The 22,995-nt window shown below is 43.7% G+C and overlaps 1 protein-coding gene across 3 annotated transcripts in view; it reads right to left on the reverse strand.

Annotated features, from left to right (window-relative positions):
- Positions 1-22,995, reverse strand: part of Onecut2 (one cut homeobox 2) — a 55,831-nt gene that overhangs the window by 14,556 nt on the left and 18,280 nt on the right. The window contains exon 3 of one of the 3 annotated variants that reach the window (XR_009589775.1): positions 2,259-2,387. The exons of the other annotated variants lie outside the window; for them this stretch is intronic. The gene's annotated coding sequence lies outside the window, so the exon portion shown is untranslated. The remainder of the gene's footprint in view (positions 1-2,258; positions 2,388-22,995) is intronic. 3 annotated transcript variants of the gene reach the window in all.

Here is a 22,995-nt window from a genome sequence, read left to right on the forward strand (position 1 = left end):
GATTCTGAGGGGGCTGTGCTGGTTACACTACCCACAGGTTCTTCTGGGGTGTGGGAAACAATGAGCTGGATTACACTGCCACTTCAGGTGCTCAGACCCCAGCGCTGCCCTGACCTCCTGAGGTGGAGCCTTCATCTGGAGGATTCTTAATAGATAGCGACGATGCACAATTATCAGCTGATAAGATCTGTGCAAACAGCTTCTGTAAACAATAGTTGACATCTTCTGTCAACTCACCCTCCTCTGGATTAGTCACATAGCCCTCAATTTTCATACCAATATTGATCACCCTTCAGATAAGCCTGTTTGTGTTAGGAGGGTGATTACCTTGTGCGGGAGGAGTACACATTGGTTTATCAGATTATATTTGGTCAGATACAAATAGGTAGATATTATATTTATATACTTAGAAAAACATTAAATGCTTAAAATGTTCAGCACTGCAGAGAAATAGCAGGTCAATAGTTTCTTCCTATTCCCTTCCAATTGCTTTCTAAAGTCACCTGATTCCACACCAGCAAATGGAATATTACATCCTGGAATCTGTCAATGGAGAGCAAGTCGAGAGCCAAAACAATGAAGTAATAGGATCAAACTTGCTCAAAGCAGTAACAGTTGTAGTCTGCATATAGGCATAAGGTTACTGTGTAATTCAAATGCTGGTTTCTGTACACGTACACACATACACACATACATACATACACACACACACACACACACACACACACACACACATCGTCCCCTGATATGCCAATAAAGCAGCTTACAGCCAATCGCTGAGCAGAAGACAAAATAGGGCTGGACAGAGGAGAATAGGTCAGAGGAGAAGTTAGAGGAGGAAGTAGGGGATTGAGCTAAGAGGAGCTGTCCAGGTGATATCATCAGAAGAGCTAGAGGAGGAAAACTACAAAGTGCAAGTATTTCTAGGTTGTAGACTGGGAGCCAAATTAGCTTAGAGGGTTAAGAATAGAGTATTAGCTGCTCAGTTCTTGTGCTGTGAAGCTTATTATTAAACAAATATCAAAAAAGTCTTATATTTGTCTGATAGCCATTAAGAGAGAAACTGAGAAACAAACACAGAGAAGGCTTGGATAGCTCAGTTGATAAGGCTCTGGACCCTGAATCTGGGAGAAACAAACATAGTTTTATAAAATTAACCTTGACATTGGCAACTCATGATTTTTACTCACAGCTGGACTGTGGTCCCAGTATGAAGAAGATGTATCTGTGGAGGGCTCAGCCATAAGTGGGACATCTATTTCATGGCCCTCCCACCCAAGAGTCAAGATGGCAGTATGGGTGGGAGAAGGGCTCACAAGTCCCCATCCCTAGCTGAGGAGTTAATGACAGTTGACGGCTGCCAAGAGATGGAGAGTCGGTCTTTAGGGGTGTGATAAGTTGACCTTGCTTCAGTGGGTGGCCCCTCACCCCCATGGTATATTTGCAGCAGGGATTGGACTCAGTGAGCTACAAAAAAAATGAGGGCATGAAGTTGGGAGAGGGATGTGAAAGGGAGGTATATGGAAGGAACTGCAAGCAGGGCTGGGGAAGACATAAAATCAAATTACATCATATGGACATATTAAATTCTCAGAGCAAATGAAAATATTATATTAAAATAAGCAAAAACTGGTTGGTGGCTTAGAAACAGAACAGAATTAAGTTTTACTTGCTTTGAAAGTGTAAACAAACAAACAAACGAAAAACAAAGTCAACAGATGGAATGACAGGTGGTATGAGGTTGTGACCCTCAGTATTCTTAAAACAAACCATAGAACCAGCTACCCCCCAGAGACACAGGTAGTCTGCAAATGGTTCAGGTATTGTTAAGACAGTACACTCTACAGTCAATATGTACCCATTTCTGAACGGCTGGGAAAGTGCCAAGGGGCTTCTCTACAACTAAAGAATGTGCCAGAGACCCCAAATAATGGCAGATGTTCAGTCAGTGTTGCTAGAGTCCTGCCACAGCCGAATGCTGCTCAGTCCTGCCCAGCTTCCAGCCACCTGAGGGAAATTTCACACTGGTTGGTGGGCCCAACATCATTCTGTAACTGTATCTGTTTCTCTTCCTCCCCTTCTCAAGGGAAAGGAGAAGGGAGAACATAGGTGTCAATGGCTGTATGACATGCTGGTGAGAGAGGTGCGAATCCAGAACGCTTCCAGCCATTTGTGACCCTGCCCCCTTCTGCGGGAGTGTGAGGGGGTTCAAGCTCCCTTCCTAGCTCAGAAAGGGGGATAATCACTTGTCTACCTACCATGAGGTGAGCCACTTAGGTCACCATGTCTTTCCCCTCTTTCCAGAAGGAGTTCCATTGACACAGATTGGTAATTTTGGAGCAGGGTAGAGACAGACAAGGATTCACAGATCTGTCCATAACCTGTGACTAATAGCAAAGAACAACAGTCAGCCAAAAACCTACGAATGAAACCTCATTGGTAGACTGAGTTTTTAACCATTTGTTTCTTTTTCTTTTTTTTTTTTTTTTACCATTTGTTTCTAAGGGAAGCACAGTACTGGTACAAGCCAGGTCTCACATCTCAACATGTCAACTTGCCTTTTACCTGGTCACTACTTTGTCTCCTTCTTGTATCAAGGATATTAACAAGATAAGGCTGGGGATGTGGTACTTCCATGTAGCCAATCCTTCACCAGGAGGGAAAGAGAAATCTGTCTGGACTGATCCTCTTTCCACACATCTCCATCCCAACTCCCTCGATAGCCATGTCTTACTTGCTTTTCGAGGGGACTGCTCATGGAACCCTGGGGTCTCAGTTGTCCTCTGATACTCAGGTCTTTACCTCCACCCACTGCTCACCATGGGCAACCTGCAGGAATGTGGTCAGACAATTTGCATCTTGTGGAAGACAGCAGGAGTGTGGGAACATGCTTGTGTGTGTGTGTGTGTGTGTGTGTGTGTGTGTGTGGTAGTGTCTGTCTAGCTCTGAAAGCAGGTACAGGTGGTTGAGATCATTCTGGTATCATACATGACCTTGACTCACGATCTAGCCCATAGATTCAATGCCTTTAGTTTCTCAAACAACTGAACACTGTTTGGTTTTGCTTTGCTTTTAATACAAGTTCCATGTAACCCTGGCTGGCCTGGAGATTGCTGTTCTAATGAGGCTATCTTTGAACTTGGGGCAATCCTCCTGCCTCTGCCACCTGAGTGCTGGGATTCTAGGCATGAGCTACCATGCCTGGTCACCTGAGTATCTTTTACATCCTGTAGCCTGGTCTTTGTCATAGTCATAGATCTTTAGAGTGACCTTGTCTGGTCACTTTCAGAAGGAAATTGAGGATCCCAGAAGAGTGAATACCAACAGAATCAAAGTTAGTACCAAGATGTCCCCTTGAACTTTTATTTCCACACTTTGTAAAGGAAGACAGAGAAGAGGCATGGATTCCTGTTACAGTTCATAAAAGTTCAGCAGCCCCTCTTTGTTGTGGTTGATGGTCAGCTGGCTTGGGGACTCCCTTCTCAACCTTCCTAGTACCACCTTGAAGTAAAAGTGACAGTTCTCGGATCCCCCTGCCTTTCTGGAGCAGAAACACTCCACATTACCTGGATTTGGCACCATGAATTCAGATCCCCAGTGAGTGCCCTTCTTGTATTGGGAGGAGACCCTCCTTAAGCCTGGAGATCTATAACAGAATTATTAATATGAAATAATGATAGAAACCCTGTGCAGCAGCCTCATTAAACAGGAAGAGATACGTTTTCATCCTTCCTACATTAGCAGCTTCAGGGGATGAGTGTGCAGAGAAACATACTGTCTTAGTGGAGGCTCATGAATTATTTGCTGGAGAGAGTGGCCTGAGCAAGTCCTTGGCACCAAGCAGCAGCAAGATGAATGTGGTTCAAGGGGGATCCCAAAGTTTGGGGACACTGGTTTGTCCCTTTATCTCTGATCTATATTTCTTCCAGACTCCCTTCTGTTTTTTTATTTTGTTTTTGTCCTCATCTATCTTTTCTGGAAATGTCTTGTCCACCCTTGTCCTTCAAGAATCCAGCCTGTCCTTTCTGTTCTTGCATCCGGCACTCGCTCCTATCTCCTCCCACAGCTCCTGTGTCACCTCCAAGTACAGCACTGCTTCCTGTGTAGATCTAGCAATACCCAGAGTCTTTATAAGTGGCTTTTCCACTTAACCCTCTCCCCTCTGAAGCCATGAACACACATTCCAAAAAGGGGTTTATAATAGTTTTTGCTGTGTTTTTAAGTCTGTTCTGCTTTCCTAAGGGTCCATGTGTGGAAGCCTGGTGCAGGACGCTAAGAGGCAGCACTTGTGGGAGGGCCTGAGGTTACTGAAGCACGCCATCGCCGTAATTAAGGTAATTCTTGTAGGATTCCTGTTCATCTCACACGTCTCCCTCCAGCTTCCTGCTCCGCTTTCCCTCTCACTTGTCATAAAGCCTGCCATACAGCTTCTGCTACACAGTCCACATCAATGCCACACTGACACCAAAACCACGTCATCGAACCTCCAGAAATGAATTGGATGCACCCCACTTCTTTGTAAAGTACCCAACCCAAGGTATTTCAACATAGCAAAGAAAAATAGTGGTCACCCCATGGAGCTGAGACAAGGCCCTGGCTCCATCAGCAAAACATGGTGCCAGCCAAAAGATGCTCACGGCTGGGTGACAGGAGCTAGTCTGACGGTTTGTGATTAAGGGCTCGTCTTTAATCAGGCTAGAGGGAAGTTTGTCTAGGGTCTGAGAACTCTACCAACAAACTGAGGCTGGCTGTAGGAGGAAGAGCCGACTCCAGCTGTGCTAGATCTCCCCCAGCTGACCCACCAGCTGACTGCAGACACTTGGGTAAGTACAGCTGAGATCAGCCAAGTGTGGCCTGGATCAGCAAAACAGCCAGGCCAACCCACAGACTCCTGGACAGAAATAAATGCTGACTTACACTACCTGCTTTGTGGTTATGTTATGCAACCTAATTGTGGTGAGAGATAGCAGGCACTAAAGCCAAGAACAACCTTTGACTTTCTGCTCATGGGATGAGTCAAACGCAAGGGAGAAACCTCATCTCATGACCAAGCCCGATTCCAGTTCCTCACTGGCCACTAACCTTAGATTCTTTACCTACTGGAGACTCTAATACCCACCACCACCGGGCATCAACAGGCTAGCTGTGGGCTGAGGACATGACTCGGTCAGTTAAATGCCTATGATGCAAACATGAAGACCTATTTGGATGCCCAGCTCCCATGTAAAGGTCAAGCACATTGGTGGTGTCTATTATCCCACTGCTAGGAGGGTTTCTGGAGCTCATTGGCTGGCCAGCTTAGCTAAATCAATGAGCTCCTGGTTCCCCATCTCAAGAAACAAGGTAGCGAGCACCTGACAGCTGACCACAGCATCTGGCCTCCACACGCACGCACAGTGTTAGCTGTCACATTCAGTCCACAGATGGTCAGTCAATGGGACTCTTCTTTCTCTTTCATAGAGAAAAAGGAAAGTGGCTTCAGAAGGTGAGGTTTAGAGTTCACGATCTGAAGGGCCAGAGAGACGGTTCTGTCGTTGAAGGCTTTTGCAGTGCTAGAAAATGACCCATGTGAGACCACCCCTGATGGCCTGTAACGCCAGCTCCAGGCACTCTCTTCTTGCCTCTGCACGCATGTGATATACACCCAACAAGGAGACACACACACACACACACACACACTTTCAAAAAACTTAAATTATTTTTTAAATTCACTATTTCAAATGAGTTCTTACCTTACTCGATCATACACAAATTTGCCATTCAACTAAAGGCAAATAAAAGTTTGTGGGTTTTGTTTTTCTTGTTTCCTTATTTATCTCCCAGCCTTGCACAAAAGGTATGACCATGGTGGACTTTTTTTTTTTTTTTTTTTTTTTTTTTTGCCTGTGTCGGAGGGCCTAAAAGGCTTTCAACCTTTCAACCACTGGTATTTCCTGATATCACTAACTTATGTTCAAATACATTCCATCTGGGATGGGTCTCATTAGTCCCTAAGAAATCACGCAGCGGTGCGCTGTTCACCTTGCTTTTAGTAAATTCCCCCCTGAAGTGTTTATTATGATCGTGCCAGGGCAGAGGGTGGAGGTGGGGGAAGGAAGCCGTCAAAGGTGCAGATCTGTCAGCACCTGCACGTCCACAAGAGCTGGAGCTTGAAGGAAAAGCCTTTTCCTTTTCAGCTGAAGAGCCTGAAGCTAGGGATTGTACAAAGAGGGGAGAGCTGACCTCTGGCAAGGAGGCACAGCTCAAGAGAGAGCGGGGGGGGGGGATTGGGTTGGGAAACATCAATGGCAAAAAGTTCACATTTGTGCCACTGGTCTCATTCTTTACAAAGACTGTGGGCTTTTGAGAAAAGAAGAAAGGAGATTAACCACCTTCACTTCTTTGCTTTTAAGAGGTGACTCTTCAGTACTGACAAAATAGCAAGCTAACCTTTCTTTGGAGCTAAATTGCGCAGTCAAGAATCCCTACAGGAAGAAGACTAGGATCCCTTGCACTCTAACGAGGAAGCGAGTAGGACTCACACGCTGTGCTGGCACATATTTAATGTTCATTCAGCCATCAATGCTGGTAAATCTGAGTCTTGTAGGCTGCTTGGGACAGCAGAGGGACAGGCGTCAGCACGTTGCTAAAGGGACATGGGGAAAAGAGGATGACATGACACACAAGAGACTTGGTCTCAGGCTCGAAAATATCCTGTTGGCTATTGAGAGCCAGTTGGGCTCACCTGGGAAGGGCTGACTTTGGGGACAAGGCAGTTTGAAAAATCACTATTTTATTATTTTGTGCTCCCTGGATTTAGGAAACTATAAATAGTTTTCAAGTTTTCCCCACCTCCATGATTCTGGCTTATCAATGAACACATACTAGGTTCAGATGACCACTGACAGTACTGTGAACTTGGTTTTTGAGAGCGAAATGCTTTTGTTCTTTTAAATTTTATACATTTAATCACTTTACAGTCTGATCCCAGCCCCTCTCCCTCCTCTCTTCCCAGCCCTACCCTCATGTTCCCCTCCTCCACATTCCACCCTCTCCTTCTTCTCAGAAAAGGGGAGGCTCCTAAGGGGTACCAACTCATCCTGACACCTCAAGTCACAGCTGGACTAGGTGCATCTTCTCCCACTGGGACGGACAAGGCAGCCCAGCTAGGGGAAAGGTATCCAAATGCAGGCCACAGGGTCAGAGACAGCCCCTACTCCTGTGGTTAGCGGCTGCACATCTGCTATATATGTGTAAGGGGTCTAGGTCTGGCCCATGCCTGCTCTTTGGTTGGTGGTTCAGTCTCAGTGAGCCCCCATGGGCCCAGGTTAGTTTACTCTGTAGGTCTTCTTGTGGTGTCCTTGACCCCTCTGGAGAGCTAAACCCTTAACTCCACCTCAGCTCTCCCAATACCTTGGTCAGAGCCAGGTGGGAAGCATATTGGCTTTGTTGCAAAGGGGAAGTTGGTTTTCCTTAGAAACTTGGTCTCTACAGACCTGATGTCAGTCCACTAAAGTGGCATTGCCAGCCATATCTTTAAAAATATCTGTCTGGGAAGCCAAGAGAAGAAATGATGATGATCATCAACAACAAAATGGATGTGGGGCACTCATCACTGTTAGATTCCTCTCTTCTCATACTCTTATAATTGTGGATGTGGGCAAAAATGTGTCAAGAGAAGCTCAAACATTTGGCAGATCATCCTTGACATACCAGATATTCAATGCACAGCCTCAGAGCGACAGCCCAACTTATCAGAGCAAATATAGGTGGGAGGAAAGAAGAGCTGGGAGGGAAGAGAGAGAAAAGAGAGAGCAGGAGCAGGAATATGGGAGCTACACAGAAGGGGCTGAGGAGAAAGCTCAGTTTGGGAGATTGTCATCACTCAGTCTATAAGCTACTTGTCTTACAAACATGAAAGCATGTGCCTGATCCTCAGAACCCCACACGAAAATAAGCAAGGCATGGCAGAGCACACGTGCAATCCAGTCCCAGCATGAAGAAGGCAGAGACAGGGGGAGTTCCTGAGAGTTGCTGGCCATCCAACCTAGACTACATCTGGAATTCTAGGCCAGTGGGAGACGCTGCCTCAAAAACAAGATGAATGGCATCTGAGGAATGATACCCAAGGTTGACCTCTGGATTTCAGGTATGTGCACACACATGTACATGTGTATACATATGAACATCCTGGAGCTTAAACAGTATGGATAATATCTTTAAGTTCAGAGATTCAGGAGGCCAAAGGGGCTTGGTGCTGCCATGCATGTCTGTGCTGTGCTTTGAGGCTGCCCACTGACCCAGAGCACCCTTCTTACCACAAGGGTGTTTTTGAGCTTTCCCTCCTCCGCTCTTTTGGAAAATGCAGGCGATAGATGATGAGCTTCTGCTCTTTCTGTACCTCCCAGATCCTCTGCTTTCACATGAGTGCTGGGCAAGTTATAGGCAAGCTGGGCTTGATAAGCACCAAGGCAACCTCGCAATGTCCATCTCTCATCTCACAGCACAGGGGCTGATTTCAGTTCAAGAAGAGCAGGTTGCTAAAGCCAGATGGTCTGGCCTAGCTGCAGGATTTCAAAGTTCAAAGACAGCAGGATTTAGGGACCACTCGGGTGAGCTAAGGTGACAACTGCTAGAGGTGGCATCATTTGCCTGGTCATAACCGTTGCCTGGAAGAGCGGCAGAGTTTTGAGAATCCAGCTGTCCTTTCGTCTGGTCCAGTGATCTTTTATCATTTACCTACTATGATAAATCTTTGGAGGACCCACCCCTTGGGAATCACAGTGGTTGGCCATCCGTTTCTGTCCAGGCAGGATACTGTCCTGAAGAGATGGCTAGCTTTCCACATAGCTAGAGATTCTAGGGATAGCACTCCTGCAGGCCACCCAGAAAGCCAGGAGCTGCAAAAACCAGCAGGCGATTCTGGATAGGAACATCTAATTTCAAATGGCTAGAGGATTCAGGGCAGGCTCAACCTCCCATTAAAAAAAATCATTTCAAGGACCAAAAGGAAAGCTAAAACTTAACCAGGTAAAAAACTGTAACTGGGGTAAGGGGAGGAATGTCAGCAAAGGAGAGAGAGAAGAGAGGAAGGAGGGTAAAATAACACCAAAGAAGTCTGAAAAATCCATACATAATCATATAATTATTTATTTGCCTAAATTACATACAATACATATAAGTCTGTATGTGGACACACACACAGTTTAAATAAAGTTATCCCACTTGGTCTGATAATATTCATTCCAAGGACCACAGACTACTAAAAAAAAAAAATGAATATCAGGCATGCAAAACCCCCATTGCATTTTTGGTCAGAAAAATAAAAAAGACTCTCAAAACAACATAGTCTATGGCTATTGCTCTTGATTGCCTCCCCAGGGTTGAAGATGTTTCTTTTGCTGAAGACACCATGTATTTCGGACACAAGACCCAGAGACCTGAGTTGGATCTGACCTGAAAGCCCCTTCCCTGAGGACTAGCTTTTGTTATACCATAAGGTGGTATGCAAATTTTCAAGGGCTGGGAGCAGCCAATGGTCCTATCCAGCTGCAATACCTACGAACCACAATGATGACCAGAATGGCATGATAACCTCCAGACTAAGCGTTAACAGTGGCACTCATATCTTGGTGGTAACTAACAACTCTCTAGTTGGAGTTAAGGCCTTCTCGGCAGGTGAGAAATCATTCCTGATACTGAAAAACCTAACTCCATTTTAAATATCTACCCTTATATGCACAGATAAGTATTGCCCTCACTCCTTACCAAAGAAAGTTCTTGCAACAGATGGAGGCCATTATAGAGAATCATCACTCATGAAAATACATCTCAGGGTGTCCAGCCCCAGTGGATACGTTTACAACACAACTCATGCACCTGAGACCCGGGGAACATTGAAGAAGAAGGGGTAGAAAGAACGTAAGAGCCGAAGGATCGGGAAGGCTGCTGTGAGATTGTGTCTTCTAGAAATGACAGAGAAGTTATACCCATGAAGTCTCAACAATATGGCCGCCTAAACAAGACCCGAAGAAGTACAACACCAACAGACATGTTAGCATGAACAATCTCATGGTGCTCTCCCTGGAGACAAAGAACTACACGCAACTAAGAAAGGCTGAAAGTGGGAAGAATAGTCTTCTCTGGGGATGAGTCCCCTGATGGGTTATCTAATACCAAGTGGTCAGCCCTGAAAGGTATCCCTAGACAGACTAAGCAGGCTGTGTTTATATACTGAGGGGTGGATGCCTGTGTGTGTGTGTGTGTGTGTGTGTGTGTGTGTGTGTGTGCGTGCACTTATGCTTGTATATATGTGTGTGTACACTAAATGAACAATGTTTGAAAACTGCAGGGCAATGAGGACTGTTGTAACAGCCCTGAGACACAATGGACACAGTGACACCAATACTGAGGGTTTACGCAGGTCAGCTGGTTTTTCCTGTAGGAACACACTCTGTGTTTTCTCTTTGAAAATAATAACTTGAAGACATACTTCAAGTTACTAAGAGTTTAGTAAGGAGCAAAAGCTCGGGAATTTGATACTGTTCTCAAACAGTGTACGGCCAGGGCTTTGTGGTGATCTCACCGTGAACAGCCTCAGGAGGTTTATGACGTGACAGAGAATGTTCTCGGGAAAGCATGTTGCACTAATGGGTCTGTAGGTGAGGAGGTGCGTGGATGGGTGGTCTCTGCTTTCCCATCTCAGTGGTGTTTAAAGACAATTTCAGCACCAACATCTTCTTATGTGAATGACACAAGCTCTCAGAGGTCAACACCAATTCACTATTGAACAAATATCTATTTCTACAATAAAATCACTAGGAAATGCTTCAGTGTTTCTAGATGAGGCCTTCACATCTCTCACAGATGAGGCCCCACTGCTCTCTAACACTGTTGGGAAAACAGCCGTTACAATGAAACAAATAAACAACAACAACAGCAACAAAACCAAGCAGATAAGATGTTGAGATTTAGAAAATAATCAAACTGGCTGAGGTCAGAAACTGAGCAGGTGTCGCCCCTTTCTTGGACAGGAGAGACAGGATGCAGAGAGACCATGTCTCAAAAATAAATAAAAAATTAATAAAAAGAAAAAAGAAAATAAATTAGGGTAGTCTGACTCCAGAACTCCTTGCATTTACAGCTACTCTATACTCTTTTCCAGACAGAAGCAGAACCTTCATTACATGATAATCTCATTTTTACCTAGAAAACCCAAGGGCCCCTTATTTGGACTAATAAGAAAGCTCAATAAGATGACAGTAACAAGATAAACATAAAAAATCGATATTGTATCTATATAAAAAAATCTAAGAAAGTAAACAAACTGTTAAAAATAATACAAGAATTAAAAATTTTTCTTTGACTTAGTAGACAAAAATCAATGGCATTTTGATAGGATGCTACACATAGAATATTAAAACTATCACGGATGAGGGATAGGGGAATGGGTCAGTGAGTAATGCGCTTGCTTTGGGAACATGGGGATCAAAGTTCGGATCCCGAACACCCACACAAATGACAGTTGGCTGTGGCAGTCTACCTGGAGAAAGGTGGCCAGATAGACCAGCCAAATCAGTGAGCTCTGGGTTCAAAGGAGAGAACCCACCTCAGTATATAAGGTAGGATGAAATTAGACACTCTACTTCAGCCTCCACATGTGCCCATATGCACGCAGACACGCATACACACATGCATGCATACCATACACACATACACATGTCTAAATACTATTTATCTATAGTAAGATCAAAACAAGTAGATAGACACAATCTAACACTAGCTTTGAACAGGTCTACAAGTCTCTGGAAGAAGATGTCCCGTTTCTTATTTATTTATTTATTTTTATTTTTTAAAATATTAATTACAGTTTATTCACTTTGTATCCCAGCTGTTTCTTAGAGGAATTTCAGAGTATCGAAATAACTGGAGTGGCAGATTTGGTAATGACAAGAATTCAGTTCTTTTCTCCGCGGCTGGCTCTTTGATCACCTCCTCCTGAGGGGGGAGCAGCCTTACCAGGCCACAGAGGTAGACAATGTAGTCCTGATGAGACCTGATAGGCTAGGGTCAGAGGGAGGGCCTCACTTCTCAGTGGACTTGAGGAGGAGCATGGGAGGAGATAAGGGAGGAAAGGTGGAATTGGGAGGGAATGTGGGAGAGGATACAGCTGGGATACAAAGCGAATAAACTGTAATTAATAAAAAATTAAAAAAGAAAACATAAAAATAAAAAATAAAGTATTTTCTGAAAGAAAAAAAAAGAATTCAGTTCTTTTCATATTGGTCTAAAATACAATGCTACCTCTAATCAGAATACCAGTGGTCTTTCCTTCTTCCCTTCTTCCTTTCCTTCCTTCATGCTTGGCAGCCTTCAGAGCTAATCAGCTAATTCTGAAATGTGCAGGGAATGCTAAGATAAAGAATACTCAAGATAAGCTAGTTGTGGTGTCATAGGTCTTTAATCCCAGCAGAGGCACGCAAATCTCTGTTAGTTTGAGGCTGGTCTGGTCTACAGAGTGAGTTCTAGGATAACCCAGGTATACAGAGAAACCCTGTTTCAGAAGAAAGAAAGAAAGAAAGAAAGAAAGAGAGAGAGAGAGAGAGAGAGAGAGAGAGAGAGAAAGAAAGAAAGAAAGAAAGAAAGAAAGAAAGAAAGAAAAAAGAGAGAGAATGCCCAAACAGTGTTTTTACAAAGCCACATTATGCCACCTACCCAGGGCATAGTGCCACATGGGGAAAGCACATAACTCTAGACCCACAGAGCACACACTAGAGCACAAAGGAATTCCCCCATCTCACTGTGGGATATTGGGACTGCAGACTTGGGCGGCTGCACTAGGCTTTGTGTGAATTCTGGACACTCGGTCTCATAGCCTTATGCTTATGCAGTGAGTGCTTTACCTACTGATTTGTCTGCCAATGCCATGCCAGGTGCATTCTAAACCTCTTCTTCATTTCTTACACAAGACACAAGTTCTGTATGGATCACAAATCTTAGCATGAATACCAACAAACAAACAAACATAAATCAAAAACAACAAAAGAAATGTTCAGAAAAAAGTAATAGAGGATAATAACTTATAATCCCAGGAAAGATCTCTTAAGACCCAGTATTAGTCAAAAAGAAAATGATGTATTAGGACCCATTAGAATTAAGACTGTCTATTTACTGGAGACAGTAATAAGAGTAGAGAGAGTGAGTCATGGATATTTGCCATACATGTTATTGGCAAAAGGCTTGAAGCCAGAATATATAAAATCTACTGGAAATCAATAAGCAAAACCCAGACATCCTAATATGAAAATAGGCAAGGGACTACAGCAGGCACCGCACAGAAGAAACCAGAGTTTCCAATAAGTACATAAAAAGTTACTAACAATTATTGCTAATCTAAGAATTACAAATTAAAATGTCAATCACACACACACACACCAAAATAGTAAGAAATGTGAAAGTGTTTCATCTTCAAGAGCTGCAAGGCTGGGGCCAGGAGGGAGCTGACCCAATAGATACTGGGAATGTGTGTGGGGAGGGCTGGACAGACTCCCCCGGGATGAACACCTGTGGGCCTCATGACTGGCAGTCCGCTCTGGGACACACTCCTCTTCAGCAGCTTGTGCTGGGCTTGGACACATGCTTCTTGGGGTGCCCACCACTATAGTTCGTGCTGGCATCACTAGCAAATGCCACAGGTGCCAGCCAGCACTGTCGTCTCCTTGCTTGAAGCCTTTCTGTGCATGCCAGACCCTACCCTGACCATAGGCGAGATCAGGGTGCCCCTTCTAAAATTCCCAATCAGTAAATAATGAGGGTTTTCAGATGAACTGGATCCCTTAGCTAGGACATCTCTCAGGTGTGTATGCATGTAGGCATGCATGCTATTTCTTTCTTCCTTTCTTAAATAAACTTTATTATTTATAGAAGTAAGTAAACACAGAACAAAATTAACTAGGCCTAAAACTTAAATTTACACCACCCAGTGAACTCCTATACAGTTAGAATGAGCATCCAGAACAGAAGCTGTGGAGATTTGCATTAAATTTTATAGTTGGTATTGAATATATTTTATGTGCTCATCTACCACCAAAACTGAAAAAAAAAAAATCCATACTGTGTGGTTTCTATGGCATGTTACAGAATGTCGCTGAGGGTCAAGCTCCAGTTGCTGACACTGGGAATGTATGTCATAAAACACCTCCCCCTGGGATTTCTGTCAAGCTTCCGTCCTTCTAATAGTGCAGCAGCTCTCAACCTGTGGGAAGCGACCCCATCGGGGGTGAAATGACCCTTTCACAGAGGTTGCACATCAGACACCCTGCACGTCAGACATTTACATTATGATTCACGGGAGTAGCAAAATTACAGTTATGAAGTAGCAAAGACAATAATTTTATGGTGGGGGGGTCACCACAGCATGAGGAGCTATATTAAAGGGCCGTGGCATTAGGAAGGTTGAGAGCCATTGTACTAGTGTTTTCTAGAATCCCTTCTCAAAGATAGACTACCTATCCTTAAGTCCTGGCTGCCAGGGCTTCTGCGGAAATCCAAAACTCTACTGAACTACATGCCTGCCTGTGTACATTTAGGGTATATCCATGCATTACAGAGTATCTGGAGTGTCCCCACTGATGATAAGGTTAGGAATGACCTAAGAGTTCACCAGCAGGAGAATGGTTCGGTTGTGGCATGCTGGTTTGATGGAATGGCTTTGGAAAGAAGGGATAACTACCACATAAAATGACGTGTAACAGTACAAAAAAAATGCTTCAAATAAAAAATAACGCTGACACATAAAAATATACACCAAGATAATCTACATACATGTGTTTAATGTTAAAACTAGAAAGGCTAAATTACAGTAGTTAGGGATACATACGAGAGCGTTAAGTGGTGAAACAAATCAAGAGCCAATACCTGCTGAACTACTGAGGATGCTGCTGGTCTCTGAGGAGTTCTGACAAAGAACATCATGTATTCCTTCTAGAGTGCTGGCAATATTCCCTCTGCTTTAGCATGTAAGCATGCATTTGTATGTGTGTGTTTGTATTTGTCTATCTGTTTCCTCTGATATTACAAACTTCTCTGTTAGAGGGAAGCTTGTAAAGGCACCAACTGTTAGAAAAGGTCAAACAACATAACGTCCTCAGCTCCTGAAAGTAAACAACGCAGTGGCCTCTGAAAGTCCCTGAAAATGACCAGAAGCACTAAGCTCCTCCCTCTGCAAGGGTAGATAAACAGCAAGGACAGCATGAGATACAAATGCTTCCTGGAATAGGTTCGTATCATTGCCTGAAAGAGGCTCAGACCGATTGAGCTGTAAGGAAAAGACACCCTCCAGCTTGTCGAGCTGCCTGTGGGCTGTGCAGTGTGCTCCAGGTTCTCAGATTTTGTGAGCTCTCACAAGTACTGGGATGGGCTGCTGCTGATGTTACTGTCTGAGTCATCTCTGCTCCTGTAAGTAACCCCTTACCCATGTTCCTGTGAAGGACCCCAACAAGGCTCACTCTTCACTAGGCTAGAATCTGGTGGAGTTCTTTTGTTTGTCATTGGTTTGTCATTGCTCTCTGTCTGAGGCAAGCTGGTGTTTGTTCTTCCCAGGAACAATGTTACACACCAATGTGTTATGTACTTAAATCTCTATTTCACTTCACAATAATACATTTGAAAAGGCTATAGCTTTTTCCCTACATATCAGAAACAGCTAATAACAAAAATTGCCCTTCACAACAGTAATGAGTAACTACTAATGACTTTAACCAAAAGTGGAAAGGACAAATCTCAAACTCTTTTTCACTTAAGGAAGACATAAAGACTGGAACAAATGAGATTTTGACTTGTACACAACCTGGAAGATTTGAATCATTTATAAATTACACCTTGCTCTAAAATTCTCAGAAACAGTGGAAGGGTATGGAAGGCAAAGCAAACACAGAAACAAAAGATAGGAAGAATAAGTCCTGTCCAAGCTAAAGATATTTTTAGCAAAGGTCATTAAAGGAATGATGCTTGCAGAGCAGCCAACATATCCACAGGACAGAGCAGATGTATGGGAACAGGCCCGAGAGTGTAAGGGAACTTAATGTGTAATTAAGAGGCATTTCCAACAATAGGGAAGACAAGGATGATCAGAAAGTAGTTCCAGACGGAGCAGCAATTCATCTGAGAGGGAGGCTAGTTTGATCTCAACTTTATCCCACTTATGAAATGAAACTGGAGATACATTAAAGACCCACATGTTTAAAAATCACCTAGGAAGAGAACATAAAGTAAAACAACAACCATAACAACAAGATGAATTTGACCTAAACCAAGTAAAAAAGAAACCTTCTTAGATGTGGTGGCTTGAACGAGATCATCTCCCATAGGGCTCGTATATTTGAAGATTTGGTTCCCAGCTGGTGGCACTATTCAGGGAGTTTTGGAGGTGTAGCCTAATTGGAGGAGGTGTTATCACTGGGAGGGGGCTTTGAGAATTTAAAGGCACCAGACTTTGCCAGTTCATTTGCTCTGTTTCACGCTTGTGTTTGAGGATGTGCTTTCTCCACTCTGGCCACCATACCTGCTGCCTGCTGCCATGCTTCCCCATCATCACGGCCTCTAACCCTCTGTAAATGGAGCTCAAATAAACTCTTCTATAAGTTGCGTTGGTTATGGTGATTTATGAGGGAAAAGAAAGTAATACATTAGGTTTCATAAAACAGCATGGAAACATGTGTAATGGTAGGCGCTTAAAATTCTAGCACCCTAGAGACCGAAGCACAAGGATCTTGAGTTCATGCCTAGCGTGGGCTACATAGGAAGTTCTAGGACCACTTGAGCTCATCTGAAAATATCAAAAGTAAAGTGAATAAAACCATTACCAACCTCAACCAAAACCAATTAGCATGGGAGAAAACATTTAAAAAATACAAAGGATCTGTATGAAGAATATATGAAGAACAGAAAGAGATTATTGAAAAAAAAGAGAAAGATGAAGGGTGGGACTAGGACATTGTCAAAAGAAAATGTGTCCTGCTGGGAAGTGTGAAAATATCCCCATATCCACTAGAGAGCATGAAAGTAACGTATGAAAATCACACAGAAACCACAATCTCTATTTGAACCGGTCTACCATGAAGGAGAAAAGGGGGCTGCATTCTTTAGCAGGTGTGGAGGAGCAGGCTATCTCATCTCTTCATGTCTAAGACAGGAAGCATCCACACTAGTATATGTAAGGTGTTCATGCAAAGTGGTCTATCAATAAAAGAACTCAAAGGAACAATGGCCTTATCACTTGCTTTGGTTGCTCTGCACCTGCAATCCCAGGACCCAGGAAGCTGAGGTAGGAGGATATCTTCAAGGCAAACCTAGACCAAACAGGAGGACTCCATCTCAAACAAGGACAGTAATAAAGGTTGCCCTGCTGTCTATCAGTACAACAATGACTAAGTGAAATTACTAATTCTATGTTAAACTGGGCTACAGACTGACGTTGGGTGACCCTTGTTCTAAGTGGAAGCTGATAGACATTAAAATTTTTATTTATTTATTATAATTTATTCACTTTGTATCCCAGCTATAACCCCCCTCATCCCCAACCAAGCCTGCCTTCCCTCCCTCCCTTCTTTTCTCCCATGCTACTTCCCCAGTCCACTGTTAGGGGAGGTCCTCCTCCCCTTCCATCTGACACTAGTCCATCAGGTCTCATCAGGAGTGGTTGTATTGTCTTCCTCTGTGGACTGGTAAGGCTGCTTCCTGCTCAGGGGGCGGTGATCAAAGGGCCAGCCACTGAGTTCATGTCAGAGACAGTCCCTGTTCCCCTTACTAGGGAACCCTCTTGGAGATCTGAGCGGGGGTTCTAGGTTATATCCATGCATGGTCCTTGGTTGGAGTATCAGTCTCACAAAAAAAAAAAAAAAACGTGGGTCCAGATTTTTTGGTTCTGTTGCTCTCCTTGTGGAGCTCCAGTCCCCCCAGATCTTTCCTGATAGACATTTTTTTGATGAAGCTTAGGAGTCCTGGAATGATGTGGGCTGTCTGAACTTCTCATAGAAAAATAACACACACAATTTGCATAATAAAATCTCCACATGTATATACATAGGTAAATAAATGCATGCCTGGATTGGCAGACACCTTTGCAGGCCAAATAGAGTTTACCTCAGAGAAGTAACCTGGGAGAAAGGGATTAAGGGGAGCAGGCAAAGAGGACTTTACTACAACTATGTTTTTTTTTTTTTATACAAACAAAATTTTTGTTTATTTTTATTTTGTGTGTATAGGTGTTTGGCCTGCATGTATGTATAAGCACAAGTGCACGCAGGGCCAAGACACTAAAGGAGGATGCAGGATTGCGTCCCTGGGACTGGCGTTTTATGCAGTGGTGAACCACCACGTGGGCTCCGGGAATTGAACTTCTCCTCTGGAAGAGCAGCCAGTGCTCTTTGCCACTGAGCCATCTCTCCACCCCCAAGAATGAGATTTTAATGCAATTGCGTAGGTAAGCTGAAAAAGAACTGTAATGCCATGACAGAACCTTGTTTTCTATTTTTAAAAATTGAGCACCCACTACAATATAATTACATTTTTCCTTGTGTAAAATATGTCATATATTATATAAAATTTACCAACTTATATGCACACACATGCTTGGGCTGGGGGACATGGGGTCTCTTAATGTAGCATAGGCTGTTCTTTTAATACTTGATCCTACTGCCCTCACCTGCCAGTGCTGGGGTTACAGGCATACACCACCACACTCAGCTCTCAGCCTAGGCGTTTTTCAGTACACAGTAACGGTGTTGCCTGTGTGAACGCTGCAGGCTCTGCCGTCTTGCAGAACACTGCAGCCCACTGAGCAGTTCTGTTCTCCTTCCTCCCTGACCAGTACCATTCTCTTCATTCTCACATTCTTCCCTTCTGACTTTTTTTTTTTTTTTTTTGGAACAGGCTGGCCTTGAACTTGAGATGACCTTGAGTTCCTGGATCATCCTGCCTTCCTTCACCTCTCAAGTGCTGAGACTACAGGCATACACTATCCCCACCTGGTTTCTGATTTTTGGTTCTATAAGACCCACTGTGCTAAACACTTAGTAGTAAAATCATACAGTAGTTGCTTTCCAGGAAATGGCTTATTAAGTCTTTAAGGTTCACCCATACATCATGAATCAGAGTTTCTTTTCTTTCTTTCTTTCTTTCTTTCTTTCTTTCTTTCTTTCTTTCTTTCTTTCTTTCTTTCAGACAAGGTCTTGCTCTGTAACGCAGACAGGTGTCTAAGTCACAATCTCCCGCCACCACCACCACATCGGCATGCTCCACCATGCCTGGCAACATTTCCTTCTTTTCGAAGGCGAGGTAATAGTTATACACATGTATGTACTGCATGTTGTTTGCCCATTCGTTTGCTGATGGACTTTTCGTCTGTTGCAAAAAACGTGTGTGTGTATGTGCATTTTTTGAGACCTTGTTTTCTGTTGTTTTGAAATATGGATCTAGAGGTGGCATTTCCAAGCAAACTATTAATTTGAGCTCCCTTTCTGCTTCCACTGCCGCCTCAGCATTTTCTATTCGTACTGGTGGTACATACGCCTCTAATTTCTCCACATCCTTTTCAACAGTTCTTTGCTGTTTTTTTTTTTTTTTTTTTTTTCAGTAGCAGCCATGCTAATAGACCTCCCCAACCTTCCTACTAAAAAGGACAAAACAGCAGAGCTTTGAGAAGAAAAAGTCAAGGCTGGCCACATGTGAGCTTAGTTCAAAGTATGAATGCCTACCATCCAGGCTGCAGAGGAACTAAATGATGCTCATTTGCCAAAGTCCCCAGGTTTCCCTCTCTCTGAGGCTCCAATTCCCTCTGCTGTCCTGGATGCCTTGTTCAGCACAGGCCCTCACTGTGGGCTTCCCTTCTTCCTTCCCTCTCTCTGGACAGGGCAGGGACCAGGGTACAGCTGTAACCAGACCCCGTCATAGCGGCTGGCCTGTGCAGTTGGCTAGAACTAATGGCATTAGGCGATCACTCAGGGAATACAACTGTAATTACCCTTCAGATGCTTTCTCCAGGATGACCACATGCAGAACACAGAGCGAGGAGAGAGGTAATGAATCATCAAGTGAATTAACTAGAAGCTGCTCTAATTAGCGTTGTAATTTTTCATGAAAACACTAATGAATATGAAATAATGTGGCCATGAAACCACCAGGACAATTAATGCTTGGGAGTAATTCAGGGTCAGGCAGGGATTCTGGAGGCTGTTTTCACAGGCTGGAACACTGACAACTCAGAATCCCTGGCTTCAAAATCTTACATAAGCAAATAAGCTGTGGCTTCAAGAAAAATGATGGCTGTATTTTTTTTTTCCTTGTTGAGATTCGTGGACATGGAAACAAAGACCCCAAACAGGAGCACTTCAAAGACAGTTGAGATGGGTTTGGCAAACATGGTAAACAGGCAGGACTTGGACATGCTGAAACCAGCAAAGATGTGAAAGATGGAGCCATTCTCCTAAGAACCAATAGCTCCAAGACCCCCTTGGTGTTGATGAAAGTTACACTCTATTAAGACCTCATTCCTATGCTGGAATCATTATGGATGAGGATAAACTGAACCTTGTTGTCTCAGTAACAAATTCTATATGTCAAGTGGAGAATGTTGGTCCAATTGGCAGAACACTTGTAAGATGGACTTATTTCCTCCCAGCAAGAGTCCATAAGAATTTGCCTGGATCCACTGTGTGCACATTTGACTTCTGGGCCCAAACGTGAGCCCAGTGAGCTCCATTAGCCAAAGGCTATAACTATACAGCAAAGTGTTGAAAGGGGTATTGGGAATGTAAGGAGTGGGAATGTTCAGTTTGGAGATCTCATTCATCATGTTACCACTGAAAGTGACACTCATTACTCAGGAGAACAGATGTCTCAAGGTGTAACAGGTGCCTTTTCAGAGACGAATATGCCAGCATGAAGCATCCTTAAAATAACCTCTTTCAATCTACATACCAACCAAAGTGGGCACCAAAATCTCGTAGTTCTTTGGAGGGCAGAAGTGGTGTACCTGATGCTACAGAGTTAGTAATTGTGGCTGAGAAAAACTGGGATTAACTCCCATGCTCATCTTCTCAGTGGCAATGCCAAAGAACTCTCTCTCTCTCTCTCCCTCCCCTCCACCCCCAAGCAGGAGCCACTGAGGCAAAGTCCCTTTCTATACAAGGTTAGCAATGAATAGTGTCATTTAGCAATCAGCAACCATTTGCTACACATTGGTTGTTCTAAGCATCTCTATACATCCACTCATCTTATCTAAGCCCAGAGACAAATATAATAAGCCTTAAAGAGCTTACAAGACCGAGTATTCTAATGAATTCTAAATTGTCCAAAGGGAAAGTCACGGGGCACTTCTTTGGGACTATTTTCAAGTATAAATCCAGTGCTTAAGGCATGCCAGCCCCCAATCACCTTTCTAACACCAAAGAGGATCAATGGGATGGTTATCTTGGTGAGAACCAGGATAAAAGAGTGTTGCCTGCAGCAGAGCAGGCTCTGAGTTAAGGCCACCCCTGTGTCTCCTTTCCAAAGATGGGGGACACTGGGATTTGCACCTTGTGTACCAAATGGGAGTCCCACAAAAAGAATTTACAAATTATATTTACAACAGGTCATATTGCCCTGTGAGCATTTTCTGAGTTGCGAATTGATGCAAAGCCACCCAGCTCACTGTGGGCAGTGGGAGCCCTAGGTGGGTGGCCTGGGCTGTACAGAAAGTTTATCTGAGCAAGCCAGTAGACAGCGTTCTTTTGTGGTCTCTGCTTCAGTTCCTGCCTTGAGTGTCTACCCTGGCTTTCCTTGATGATGGATGATAACCTGTGAGCCAAATAAACCCTTTCCTCCCCAAGATGCCTCTAGACACGGTGTTTGTCAACAGCAGCAGAGAAGCAAGCAAGGACACGTGGGAAAGGAGAGCTTTGCCTCATAGGTCAGAGGTACCATTTCATGTGTGTGCAGAACAAAGTTATCTACCCAATGGAACTTGAAAATATTCTCCAATTTAATTTTAAACAGAACTTGAAGTAAAGAGAATTTAATTATGTGAGTAATATAGAGCATGGTGAAATGTCTGTCAAAATTACTTCTAGAGGTTTAAAGTGTTTTCCTTTCTTAGACAATGTAGTTAGAGCAGCTGAAATATCTATGCTTGTACCATGTCCTGGAATACAGGTCTAGGAAATCAATGGGATCACCTCTCTGAATTAAGTATGCACAAATGAGAGCAGCTGACATCCATATAAATCAGCTCAAGTAGCCCTCTGTGTACCAGACCATTAGGAGACAGGCAGAGAAGAAAATGCAAATGAACACGTTATCTGGGGGCATGCTCACTAATGTAAGACATCCCTTAACACCTGCATGGAGAATTGCAACAAAACACTAAGGCATTTTTTAATGCTGCTTACTATTAAAAAAAAAAATATGGTCCAGAAGTAGAACCTGAGGCTTAAACACGAAACAAAACTCAAGATGCTGGTAGAGGTATAAATGAGTGTATCTCTTGGATACTGCCTCCAAAGGCTTCTATAGTCATTGCAAAACTCTACACAGCTTCTGCATCTTTGTTTTGGTTTTATCAGTACAGAATAACCACGATCTAACTCCCAAAATGAATAACCGTAAAATACGCATCTAGCAATACAACCTCCAACCCCAGTAATAGCTGGAAGGAAATTCCAGTCCCACCAACACCCAATGCGCACTGCAGTTGTGTGACCTTGGGGTCATTTAGCCATGTGCAGTTCCTGAGTGTTAACTAACTGTGCCTTAGGCATTGCGGCAGGCTAAGGAGAAAATAAAGCAGGGCAAATCCTGGGGTCTCTGGCTGCTGTGATCCAGGTAGGGAAGGTCAGGAGTGCCCTACGTCGGCAGAGTGCCCACAGACACAGCTGCTGTCCTTACGGACATCAAACGCTTCTGCTTTCATATTTACCTTCTCTCTGCTGCCAGCATTAGAGCTATTTTGGTAGACATCCCTTGATGTTCATATGTCAC

The sequence above is a fragment of the Meriones unguiculatus genome, chromosome 2 (assembly GCF_030254825.1).
Source record: "Meriones unguiculatus strain TT.TT164.6M chromosome 2, Bangor_MerUng_6.1, whole genome shotgun sequence".
Classification (NCBI taxonomy): Eukaryota; Metazoa; Chordata; class Mammalia; order Rodentia; family Muridae; genus Meriones; species Meriones unguiculatus.